Raw genomic sequence first — 12,501 nt, 5'->3', positions numbered from 1 at the left:
TTTGTGATTGACGGAGTGTTGTAGGCTATGCTTTTTAGTATATTTTTTAACAACGGTTCAACACGGTTTTGCCATCGGGTGGGCCAGAAAGCAAAAACATTAATCCCATATCGAAGAGTGCTGTAGACCAAGGCATGCGCGATAGTTTACTTGATGCGGAACGATAGATTTATTGTGAAAGAATAACCACGCAGCGCTCTTAAGCTTATCGCAAATGTGCGCTAGTTTGCTATGCCACGACATGTCGCTGTCGAAGCATACTCCCAGGTATTTGACCAAGTTCACGTAGTTAACCGGCACGCATCGACAGGAATGACAGTTCCGACTGGGCTGGAACATTGGTACATCGATTGCGGTTAGTGTTAAAGGGTATCTGACAGAAACGAGTTGGGTTTTTGGAGCGTTAACCTTTAAACAGTTATCAGCGAACCAAGTCATTGTCTGGTCTACATTATCTGAAGATTCGCGATAGCCATGTTGTACAAAAAATGTTTTGACAGCAATAGAGTGCGGTCAGCGTATTGGAATGTCAAACATTTTGAAACAACACGAGATAAATCATTAATGAATATATTGAAAAGTAGAGGTGATAGAATGAAACCTTGAGAAGCTCCGACCTTCAGTGAAAGCTTACTACTTGCATTTATCGTTTTATCTAAGACAGCCATTGTGACCGTTCTGCGAGATAGTTTTTGAGGACATCGTAATATTGACCTCTAAAGCCACTGGAATATAATTTTTGTAATAGACCCCGTGATGAACTGAATCGAAAGCATATGTCTAAAATAAAGCAACGCTAAACAGATTTTGATCAAGAGCTGAAAACAGTTCATCCGAGACCTCCTCCAGAAGGGCTACCGTGCCAAGATCGGTAACAAAACCGAACTGACGTCGACAAAATGGAAAATTTTTCAACAAGAGATCACATGGATTTTCAAAGAAATTTTCAGTAATGTGAGAAAGTATGGGCAATATAGAAATAGGTCGATAGTTTTTCATTGCATCCCTTTGCCCTCCTTTAAAAAGCGGTTTAACAATTGCGGTCTTAAGCTCTTTTGGCATAAACGCGGTATCAAGGAAATTGCTCAACATCAAGAGTAATATATCGGATAAGGCTGTAAAGTTCATTTATAGCAAATTCGCTGATAAACCATCCATACCATGAGGCTCACTGCGCTTAAAGCTGAAATTTATTTAACGGAGTTCACTTTGTGAAATTCTAGGTAGAAATGCGGACGCTGAAAAGGATTCTTTAAGCCTGTATTGGACGGTCTGACATGAACATGCGTTCTCGGAAGCCAGTGCAAACAAATGGTTGAAATTATCTGCTACCTCGACGGATTCGCCTGGGGAAAAAAGGAGAAATTGGGCACATGCTTGAGGCATTTTCGCCACGAAGATAATTCATCCGTGACCATGTTTTTGCCACATTCCTCGATGACTGCTGAAATTCTTCGGAAAAGTACTCGCGCTTTGTGCATCTTATCACAGCAACCACCCTATTTTTTGCGGCTTTGTACTCGACACGTCGGTTTTTATTTTTTGAGGCATGTTTACACTGAAATGACACGCATCATGTCCGTGGTCTATGTTCCTGCATTACGACGAGTTTAGAAATGTTTTGAAACTTCTTTATTTGGTCGCAAAAGATACCATACACCTTCTGTAGTGAATTTGAATCAGTTATAACCATACAATTAAAACTGTTAATGAGGTTAATAATAGTAGTAGTGATAATGATAATACCTATATATACATAGATACGCCGATTGAGATAAAACACGCCACAGTGCAGTTTCGCTGCTCGTCCTGCTTCAGAGGGGAAGGGCTGATGAATTTTTTGTCATCATCATCGTCGTCGTGATATAATCATCCTTGCAATCATAACAATAACCGTCCTCACAATCATTATCACCGTCTTGAGCATTAGTACCACCATCATTATCATCATAGTCATCGCATACTAAGTGGTCATAATAATAAGAATGGGCTGGGGTGCATTTGGCAGACATTCTCAGATCATGAACAGCAGGTTGCCATTATACCTCAAGAGAAAAGTGTATAACAGCTGTGCCTTACCAGTACTCACGTACGGGGCAGAAACCTGGAGGCTTACGAAAAGGGTTCTACTTAAATTGAGGACGACGCAACGAGCTATGGAAAGAAGAATGATGGGTGTAATGTTAAGGGATAAGGGAAGAGCAGATTGGATGAGGGAACAAACGCGAGCTAATGACATCTTAGTTGAAATAAAGAAAAAGAAATGGGCCTGGGCAGGACATGTAATGAGAAGGGAAGATAACGGATGGTCATTAAGGGTTGCGGACTGGATTCCAAAGGAGGGGAAGCGTAGCAGAAGGCGGCAGAAAGTTAGGTGGGCGGATGAGATTAAGAAGTTTGCAGGGACAACATGGCCACAATTAGTGCATGACCAGGGTAGCTGGAGAAGTATGGGAGAGGCCTTTGCCCTGCAGTGGGTGTAACCAGGCTTATGATGATGATGATGACGACTCAGTGGTCTCATCTGCACACATCCAGTGGCACATGCCCAAGTTCATGTCAACGAGGTTCAATGAAGAGCGGCTCATGCGTCGTGGTACATAATCAGTAACCACAGTGCCACTTGAAGAAAGGGGGTTAACTGAGGGGCCCGGTTCTTATCAATAATGAGAAGCCAACAAATAGAGACACCAATGAAAACATAGGCGAGATTACTTGTAGTTGCTTATTGAATTAAAGAAATGATAAATTAATGGCAATGAAAGTGAATGAAAAAACAACTTGCCTCCAGGTGGGGAACGATCCCACGTCTTCGCATTACGCGCGTAGAGCATCTCACGTGATTTGAGGTTTAACAGACGGTTAAAAAAAATCCGTGAAATTAGTTGAAAGTAGCAGATTTTCTCTTTACAATTGTAAAAGAGTGGCCATGCTGAAGAACTTTGTCTACGTAGCTGTGGAGGGCTACAATGGTAGATTATTCTCAATCTGTTTTCGCCGATAGCGCTAAGGGTGAGATCAATATTTTGTTGTACGCAATCACAGTATAGCGGCTGCTGACATAAGATGAGGGCATCGAAATGTGCACGTGGAGAAAAATATATCAGGAAACCTTCTTGCACACATTATGTACTTATACAGCGCATTGCAATATAACAAGTGTGTAATTTCTGTAGCTCTGAAAAATTAGCATGCAACCATTTTTGCTAACCTAGGTGGTAATTTTATGTGCAACACCGCCTGTTGTCACTTTCTTCCAAACAAAGAAATGAACCACAGAAGATGGGCAATTACCTAAACGCCCATCCCGTTATTCGCCAGATGGTCTCAAGCATCGCCTCGGCGATAACGATGACACAATGTAACAACTGTCACGTCTAGGCCGCGTTCTTTGTCAGTCAAGGTCCCGGCAGATAACCAGGAAGGAGAGAGACAAGATGAAATAATACGCGATGCTATTTTTCTCTTCTTTTATTTCTTGATGCCTTGACGCGTTGGCGTGGTCCGCGCTTGTTGTCGTCTGCATCGCGAGTGCGCCGTCTGCTCGCGCGCGCGCGCGCGTCACGTGACCTGATCTCCACTGCGCGCCGCCTGCTCGGGAAGGAAAACAGCTAGCAGACGACGCCTTGTAGAGGCGCACAATCTGCGTGCTCTTCCTGACGCGTAGTTACGCTGTGCTGTTGCGTATCCATTCCAGTGACGGTGACACCTAGTTCTACGCCAAGATTCAGTGCTTACGACGACTGACCGATAACAGCTACTAAGGGCCGCAACGAAGAACACCTCGTGTTGAACCAAAGCAGCTTCGTTTTCACCTACGCGTCTTCAGCGCCGGTTCAACAAATTTAGGACTTCAGGAGCTTTCGAAGCCACCACCCAGTCTCGAAATTCCAGCTGGTCCACGCACTGTGCCGGCTGGCATTTCGAGCACGGAAAGACTCCCAGCGGCACCGCATTTTTGTGAGTTTCCCAAGGCAGTTTATTCTTCTTTTTTTTTTTTCGATCGTGCTGCACGTTGTTACGTATAGTTTTGATGTGGATTTCTTTCTTTAAACCTTCATTAAGAGGAAGCTTTAGCTCGGGGACTCGTATTTAAACACATGTAAAAGGAGAATTTGTTTTTTTTTTCGGCAACCACTGCACCAAACTTGACAAGGCTTATTGCATTTAAAAGAAAAACTGAGAATGTAGTGACTGTAGGTTTCGAATTTTTTATTTAGGACGTCCATTTTTTACTAAAAATTGGCAGAAATTGCAAAATTTCAGAAAAGGAAACTACCATGTTTACAACTCCGTAACTTAGCAATGAAAAATGATATCTCAAGTCTGTAAACTGCATCTCTTAGTGCATCTAAAGCGGACAAAATTTATATGTTACATATGAATGTCAAAAAAATTTATTACAATGGAAATACAGATTTTGCAGAACCCTTGTACACGACGTAAAAAGATCACTTCCGATGTAAAATGACATATCGAATTTGTCCGCTTTGAAGGATCTAATGGATGCCGTTTACAGAACCGCGATATCTGTTTTTGATGCAGAGCTATTAATTTATAAACTTCGTGCGTCTATTTCCTTAAAACTTTCAAAATTTTAAAAATCCTTTTCATAAAATTCAGGCCCTAAATCAAAATTCTGCTTCCAACAGTCACTTGCATTTAACTGTCTCTCTCAAATGCAACAAATGTCATTAAAATCGGTCCAGGGATTATCTAAAAAAAAATCGTTGTTTGCTTTTCGCATGTACTTGAACAGGCCGCCTCGGAGTTGGGCCCGAGCTAAAGCTTCCTCTTAAGTACAAAGATTCATTCGTATAACATCAGCGTAGTTTTCTTCTAGAAGCGTGACATATAGTGACACATATGAACAACAATTTCTTATTTTCGGGCTTGAGCACCGTTTTAATGTAGGAAACAAAGAGCTTATGTTTTTGCACATTTATGTAGTTTTAGCCACGTGGAAGTTCAGCAGCGAATCTCACATATAGTGATTTGGTTTGTGGGTGCTACAATAGAATAACTGGGAGTGATCTTGTTGTCCTCGCGTATCTGTATGCACATTGTAATCCCTTGCCCTACTTAAGCAAATATAGTTGTTCGAATAAATAAATACATTTAACAGGAATATGCCAGTTTGTGTAGTAAAGCCAATAAGGACACACACATGATAAAACCGGTGAGCGATATACACCGGAGTGTTGGGTGCCATAGAATGTGGAGGTATAGTTTTTCTCGTCTGAAACCAGCAAGTCAGCGATAGTATACTGACATGTGCGAGACCATGTGAGTGAAGAAAAAAAAAAAAAACACCAGTGGCAACAATTGAGAGACCTTAAATATCAATTTAGCTTAGCAGCCAATGCAGGTGCTGGTCTCTCTCTTTCTATCTCTCTCCCCCTTCCACTCTCTTTCTCTTTTTATCCGCCTACTCCTCCCCCCCCCGTGCAGGGTAGCCAACTGTAACTAACTCTTTCTAGGCATCCTTTTCTCTCCCTTCCCGATTCACGAGTACAGTTCGCAACCTTTGCTCTCTAGAGGTCTTCCTATGCAGAATTTTCCTGGACCACATATTTTATTAAATAAACCAGGATTTCATGAAATAAATGATGCTTACATTGTAATTTTCTTTGCTTGCAAGTGAAAGCACCTTACGCTACAGTTTTTCCCACGCTACAGCTGAGCTACTCACCGAACTTCTAGCAATACCCTCATTGTAGAGCAATTTATTTCTCATGCTCTCAAATGCTGATAAAGCAGACATAGCTTTAATGGGGGATTGAGCGAAAGTGTCGTCTTCATCTACTGCCGCCGCCTTACACACTTTTCTCCATCATGAACGGCAGGCCACATACGCTCTGTAACTTGAAAATAATGACACTTCATATACAGAGCACTTATAGGCATTTGCGTATAGTTGGACAGAATTTTACGCCTAAAATCTAGTGCAAGCTCGGTGTAGACCACCATTCCTACATCCTCTCTTGAGGGGTCGGGAGCTCGTTATTTTAAAACATCGGTTGCTACTTCCGAAACCACGCCACGAGAAACCACCGCACACAGGTAACATGATCGACCGCCGTGGTGGCTTAGCGGCTACGGCGTTGTGTGGCTTAAGCACGAGGTCGCGGAATCAAATCACGGTAGCGGCGCGTTCTCATTTCGATAGGGGGTGGGGGGTGGATGGAAGGGGGGGGGGGCGACATGCAAGATCGCCCCGCACGCTAAAAGAACCCCAGGGGATCAAAATTAATCCGAAGTTCCCCACTGTGGGAGTGCCTCACAATCACATCGTGGTTTTGAAACACGTAAAACCCCAGAATTAAAAAAAAAAGTTGACACGACTGGGTCAAATGGCAGTCCGGCACGCACAATACCATTTCTCTTTCTCCGCTTTGTCGAAAACACCGGTGAAAAAAGAAAGGCGGGGTTGGGGGAAGAGGAAAGTTCGCTGCCCAAAATGTTGTGTTCGCAATGTTGTGAGACAAATGAGCTCATTGACGAGAATCCCCGTCGTCGTCCTATCGTCGTAGTCGTCAGACTGTCACATTCCGTCTGTGACGATAATTTGCGTCGTCATCATCAAACGCCATTGTCCACGTCAGCGTGTATGCTCCGGAACTGGTGCGTCCACTTTGTTTGCTGCAGTCCGCACGAATTATCCGCTCACTTTGACAATCAACTGCAACAGCTTCTGCAAAAAAAAAAAATAGGCCTGGATTTGACGGGCTCTATAAGCGTGCCGTTTACGATTAGCTTCTGGCCTTCGCTGTCGAGTCTAGTTTCGCTATTTAGACGGTGAGGCCGACAGCTGACTGACCGTCATCTTTTTACCCCTTCCCTTCCCACCCATTCCCATACCTCAATTTCCCTAGCCCCCGAGCAAGGGCCAAAGCGCCAGCGTTCCCAAATAAGATGTCATTCATTCATTATTTATATTATATACACTTCGAATTTTTCAAGCAAATCGACCAATCGTACGTGTGAGGGGAGGATGTATGTAATATGAGAAACCCATTTACCGTAACATGGCTAAAAGAAAGAAAAGAAGGAAAACGAAAGAGCACTATATGGTTGCCCTTTAATCGCAGGATTACGCTGTTGGAGAACTACACACATGTTGGATATAGCCCTTATTACTTGCAGGTTTCTGAATTCGTGGGAATAATTAGGTACATTCCTCATTTGGCGTTCGATACTTTTTAAAGATTGAAGCATTATACAGGAAGGGCAGGAAAGGAGGGAAAGAGATAAGTAGAAGGCAGGGAGGTTAAACAGAATAACGTCCGGTTGGCTACCCTACACCGGGGGAACGGGGAAGGGGAAACAAAGATAACAGGAAGAGAGAGAGGAGGGAAGGAAAGAAGGAAATTGCGGTGAGTTCGCTGACGTGTGTGGTCTTACAGAAATTGCATTAATAGTCACAGGTGGTCGCACAAGCCCGTTAAGAAGCACAAAAGCGCCTTCACCGCTTTATGGGCCGACGGGCGATGGGGGCGGTGTTCCAGCAGCACCTGCACAGAAAGCGGCCGATTGTCCAGTTTTTCGAAAGCTTTGGCAAGTTCTTGTCTCTCTGGGGTGTATCGTGGACAGTGGCACAGCAGGTGGTCGATGCTTTCTTCGGTGCCACAGACTTCGCATGCTGCACTGTCAGTCAGGAGGGGCAGCAGTGCTCAGCGACCTGCTGAGCTCCACGCGGCGCGTTTGGTCCCGGACGCAGCGGCCGCATTTCGCCGGAGACGAAGTGCAAAAAAAAAAACACGTGTGTACTTGGCTTTACAGATGCACGTCCAAGAACCCCCAGGAGGTCAAAATTAATCTGTAATTGATCCGTTGTGGCGTGACTCGTAAATGGTGTTACACGCCAATCGTAACATAGTGTGGGGTCTGGCAACTGAACGGCACCTTTCTTGTTGTCAAGTGCGGCACGATAGGACTAAAACATTCCACCGACGTTTATACGATATTCCCTAATGCGAATTTCGAGCACATGCTGTTTTAGCGTTTTGAATTCGCGATATATTGCGGCAAATAATTTGATTCTGAAAGACAAGGTGGCGGTGGCGCCGAGCGTCTGCTCGGGCAGCTCGTTTAGCAGCAGCGGCAGGCGAAGCACTTCCACCGGTTGCGTCGCTCATTGTTCAGAAACAAAAGCGCGAACACGGGAATGCGTCGCTCGCGCGGTTGTTGTCACGTCACGTGCGGTTGTTGTCGGTGGCGGCTGGTTGTAAAGAGCTACAACCAGCCGCCACCGACAACAACCGCACGTCACGTCGCTGTACTAACCCTTTAAAACTAACATGCGAGAATGACGAGGCCGCCTTTGACGAAGATAGGTCCTCCTGTCGAAACGTTGGCCAGCCTTTCTGAGCCACCTTATCCCTGTTCATAACCTTTCTACCACAGATGGGGCACAGAACGCCCTAGCCGCGTGCTTAAAGGGACACTAAAGGTTACTATTAAGTCAACGTGGACTGTTGAAATACCATCACAGAAACCTCGAAACGCTTGTTTCGTGCCAAGGAGAGACTTATTTTAAGAGAAAATGCGTTCTGAAGCGTCCGCGTACCGCTAGCGCAGTTCAAATCGCCCGCCCTCCGATCGAGGAGTACTGACATCATGGTCTCATAGTGACGTGGCGCCAACGGTGAGTAGAACGGCGTCCGCAGACGGCGCTACGGCTTTTCTGCGCAAAACGCAAACGCGCGGCCAGAAACAGAGCCAAGACAGAGCCGACAGCAGAGCGAAAGCGGGAGTATGGTGGCTAGCGGAAGGAGAAACGAATTACGTCCCACATTACGTCCCACGGCACACGGAGAGTCCGTTTTCGTTAAACTATAGGCTGCGGCGAGCTCGCAGCGTGGTCGGCGTGATCTGTGAGAAGTGACGAGCCTTTTCGCACTCGCAACAGGGCATAAAAAAGTGCGAATCGACGCAAAACTCGGCCTAGAAACGTGCTTCGCCACAGCCAGGGCTCAATACGACCCAAGCTGGCGCGACCCAGATGTCGTTTCCCGCACCGCCACCAGGCGCCGCTACTATACCTCAAACTCCAGCGCAAGACGCCCATCAGCTGGTACTTCATTCTATGGCGCAAACTTCGACGCTCGTCGCAATGGACCCTGACACCGACAGATTGGCTCGCGATGGTGGGCTCAACTTCAGCGATTTGAGCACCGACGAGCGCGACCTGCTGCTGAGGGCTCGCACTGCCGGCGTCGTTGCGTACTACGACGGCGGCCTCGACACCGGCTCTCCGGAGCGGGAAAGCAACGAGGGCTTCCCACGACATCACATGGACGTGGGATTCTCGCTGCTTGTTCCAAATGAAAGTGTCGCGAGCCAGCAGAACCCTCACAGCACGACGCGATAACGAAAGTACTGAAACTCCAAAGCGTGCGCGGCGCAGAGTCGAGCGCGCAGAGTCGAGCGAAAACGAAACCTTTCGAACACCCATATTACTGAAGGGTAACGTCAAAATGTTATTTTTTCTTAGAGTCGAATAGACGTAGACAAGTAGCATTTTTTTCCGTCTTATAATCGAATGAAATGATATTTTTAATACGAGTAGTTGAGTATTAGTAACACAAATTATGAGGAGTCCTTTCGTCATCGGGCTAGTACCGGAATGTCGCTGGGGGGTCTCAAATCGTGTCATGCATTTACCTCAATTTCTCGGTTACTAAAGCTCTGTTCGCGATTAAATTGACGCCTTAGACGTTCTAGAACATTGCTCTACCACTTTAACTTGAGTTTCTGGTAACCTTTAGTGTCCCTTTAAAAGGAAGAAAATTATTCCGCCTGGTTTAATGTGAAACTCTTTCTCAAACGGCCGAGACGTAACACATTTAACTACCGCGACTACGTACTTTCGCTCAGGGCGGAGCGATGGCGTAAGACCCTAACTACCCCTGCTGCCACCTCGCGCAATGTGGCGGAAACTCTAGAGCTGTCGCGAAACGCTCGGAGCATTGGCGGGTAGGCGCGTGGGGCCGTTTGGCCACCTTTTCTATTCTACCACCGAGGCCAAGAACACCGCCACGTTGCCCGCGATGATTAGTGCCGGACACGTAACCAAATTCATTTCAGTTGCTCCCAGGCACCGAAAAGATATAGCATATGAGTTTTCCGCGCACAAGGATTACCATATCAGGCTAAAAAGGACATTCTGTATTTCCGAACGACCCAAACACGCACGCACGCACGCACGCACGCACACACGCACACACACACACACACACACACGCACACGCACACGCACACGCACACACACACATACACACACACATACACACACACACACATACACACACACACACATACACACACATACATACACACACACATACATACATACACACACACACATACACACACACACACACACATACACACACACACACACACATATACATACACACACACACACATATACATACACACACACACACATACATACACACACACACACACATATACATACATATACATATACATATATATAGACATATACATATATATACATATACATATATATATATATATATATATATATATATATCTTACAAATGACCGGAGCAAAAACAGGACTGAATGAACTTTGTACTATTAATTAGATTGATTGACTTGCGTTAATAAAGTGATCCATGTGTTATGCAATTGTAGAAAAAGAAAGAAACAAGAAGGAAAAGAAAGGAAAACGATAAAAGAACAGTAACTTTGATGAACAGTAAATTTGATGAATCGAAATAAAGGAGAACGGCAATATCTTTATTGATTGCTCATGTAAATTTTTTACTCACAAAAATAAAATAACTTAAAAATATTATTGATCGCGCGATGACCGTTGCATGCCACAGCATACCTGATGCCCTGTGGACTTTAAAATTGGTCAAAATGCCGCGAACTCAATTAAATGTTAAGAAGGGGAAAAGCGCGCATTTGTTTTAAAGTTCGTCTTGTGTAGACACCTCTTGTGGGCTACATGAGCGCTTTGTCAGCAATCGTTTACCGTCAGGCGCCCCCAATGAGCAATAGCAAACTCGCAACTTCAGATAGTCACTAATTTGTTGCTTTCATTCACTTTTTCAGCAGTCTTGCTGTTGCCGTTTGCTTAAGGAAGGATTCTGAAGTTCTGAATAAGCTTGCTCGAACCAAGTACAATCAGTCTGATGCGATGTCTTGGGCTGTCACAAGACGGTAGCGTAGGACTTCATCCTTTGTTTGCATTTCTTTGCATTCCTGCGCAGCCACGTCTGTCAAGAGCTTTAAAACATTTTAACTAAAACAATTATTTTTCATAATGTTCGACGCAACACTCGTAATATCGTTGAAGGAGACACAATTTCTAAACTTGGCGAAGCAAAATCCCGGAAGTTGGCAGTTATGCAACATAAGGAATGGCGGTGCCTTCTGGCCAAATTGAGAATCATAATGGGGTCAGCCTCATTCATGGGCAAACAGCGGCGGAACATTTGAAGATGTCATCACCCGGAACAATACACACAGGCATTTCGTGAATCATGCGCAGTGTTCCGTTTACAGTGCTTCCTACCGGTTCAACAATGCGAAGCCGCAGATAATGAAACCTTCATTACTGTGCACAGAGAGACGATTACGAAGTGTGGAACGAGCGGAAGCCTAATGCTACATCCCATCACGTACGACTATCACAATGATGCTAGCAAAGTTCTTAATTGTTAAACAAATGTTTGTACACCCATTGAATTCACAGGAAATAATTCAAGGCCTTGCAAGTTACTTCAGTCAAAGCAAATGCCTTTAACTCAGTGTGATTACAAATGTGAAAGAACGCGCCCAAACTGAGCACGACTGGGGTGGAGGCAAAGAAGGGGTTCGGAAATCCTCTTGTTCATAGAGCCCGGCGGCCGCTCGACTGCAGCGCACCAAGCGGCTGGTGTGAAGAACTGAATCACACTTCCGGTTTCGATAATGGGCGCGCGTGGTTTGAACGGTAGCTTGCACGCGTAGCGCCGGCTTCGCGGACCGGAGCGGCACTTGTTTTTGCTTCTGCTTCTGAACCGTGCGCTGTCTTGGTGTGGAATCCAGCTTTTTATCTAGTAAAATAAATACCCTTGCGAGCGATCCTTACGAGCCTCCATCGAAGCTGTCGTCTGCGCAGCGTGCGATTTCGTAAAGTAGACGCAAGACAGCTTGTGAAATGAGGAAATGTTTATTTTGCTTTGTAAAAAATGGCTCGATTCGGGATTTCTGCGCGTGCTTCCAATGTTGTAGTATCACCAGGTGATCAGCAGCACCTATAGCTGCTGCTGATGAAACTCAAACGGACGGAATCGGCTGAAAAAAGTACAAGCAAGTGTCTTTTTGGCATGTAGACCTTGTAGGGAAACTGCGCGTAGAGGGGAAACGTGTGAAGGCGACTCGCTTTTACAAAGATGGCGTAGAGAACACCTGACGCATCCCAAATGATACCATACGTAAAATATGACGAAGGCATGTGATTTCCAAGCATTACTCTGA

The 12,501-nt window shown here is 45.1% G+C and overlaps 1 protein-coding gene across 2 annotated transcripts in view; it reads left to right on the top strand.

Annotated features, from left to right (window-relative positions):
* LOC126546325 (dicarboxylate carrier UCP2-like) overlaps positions 1 to 12,501 on the top strand; it is a 168,020-nt gene that overhangs the window by 58,265 nt on the left and 97,254 nt on the right. Inside the window, exon 1 of one of the 2 annotated variants that reach the window (XM_050194508.3) lies at positions 3,599 to 3,960. The exons of the other annotated variant lie outside the window; for it this stretch is intronic. The gene's annotated coding sequence lies outside the window, so the exon portion shown is untranslated. Of the gene's footprint in view, positions 1 to 3,598; positions 3,961 to 12,501 lie in introns of those variants that run through there. 2 annotated transcript variants of the gene reach the window in all.

The sequence above is a fragment of the Dermacentor andersoni genome, chromosome 10 (assembly GCF_023375885.2).
Source record: "Dermacentor andersoni chromosome 10, qqDerAnde1_hic_scaffold, whole genome shotgun sequence".
NCBI classification, from domain to species: domain Eukaryota; kingdom Metazoa; phylum Arthropoda; class Arachnida; order Ixodida; family Ixodidae; genus Dermacentor; species Dermacentor andersoni.
This window is presented reverse-complemented; position numbering and strand designations above follow the sequence as displayed.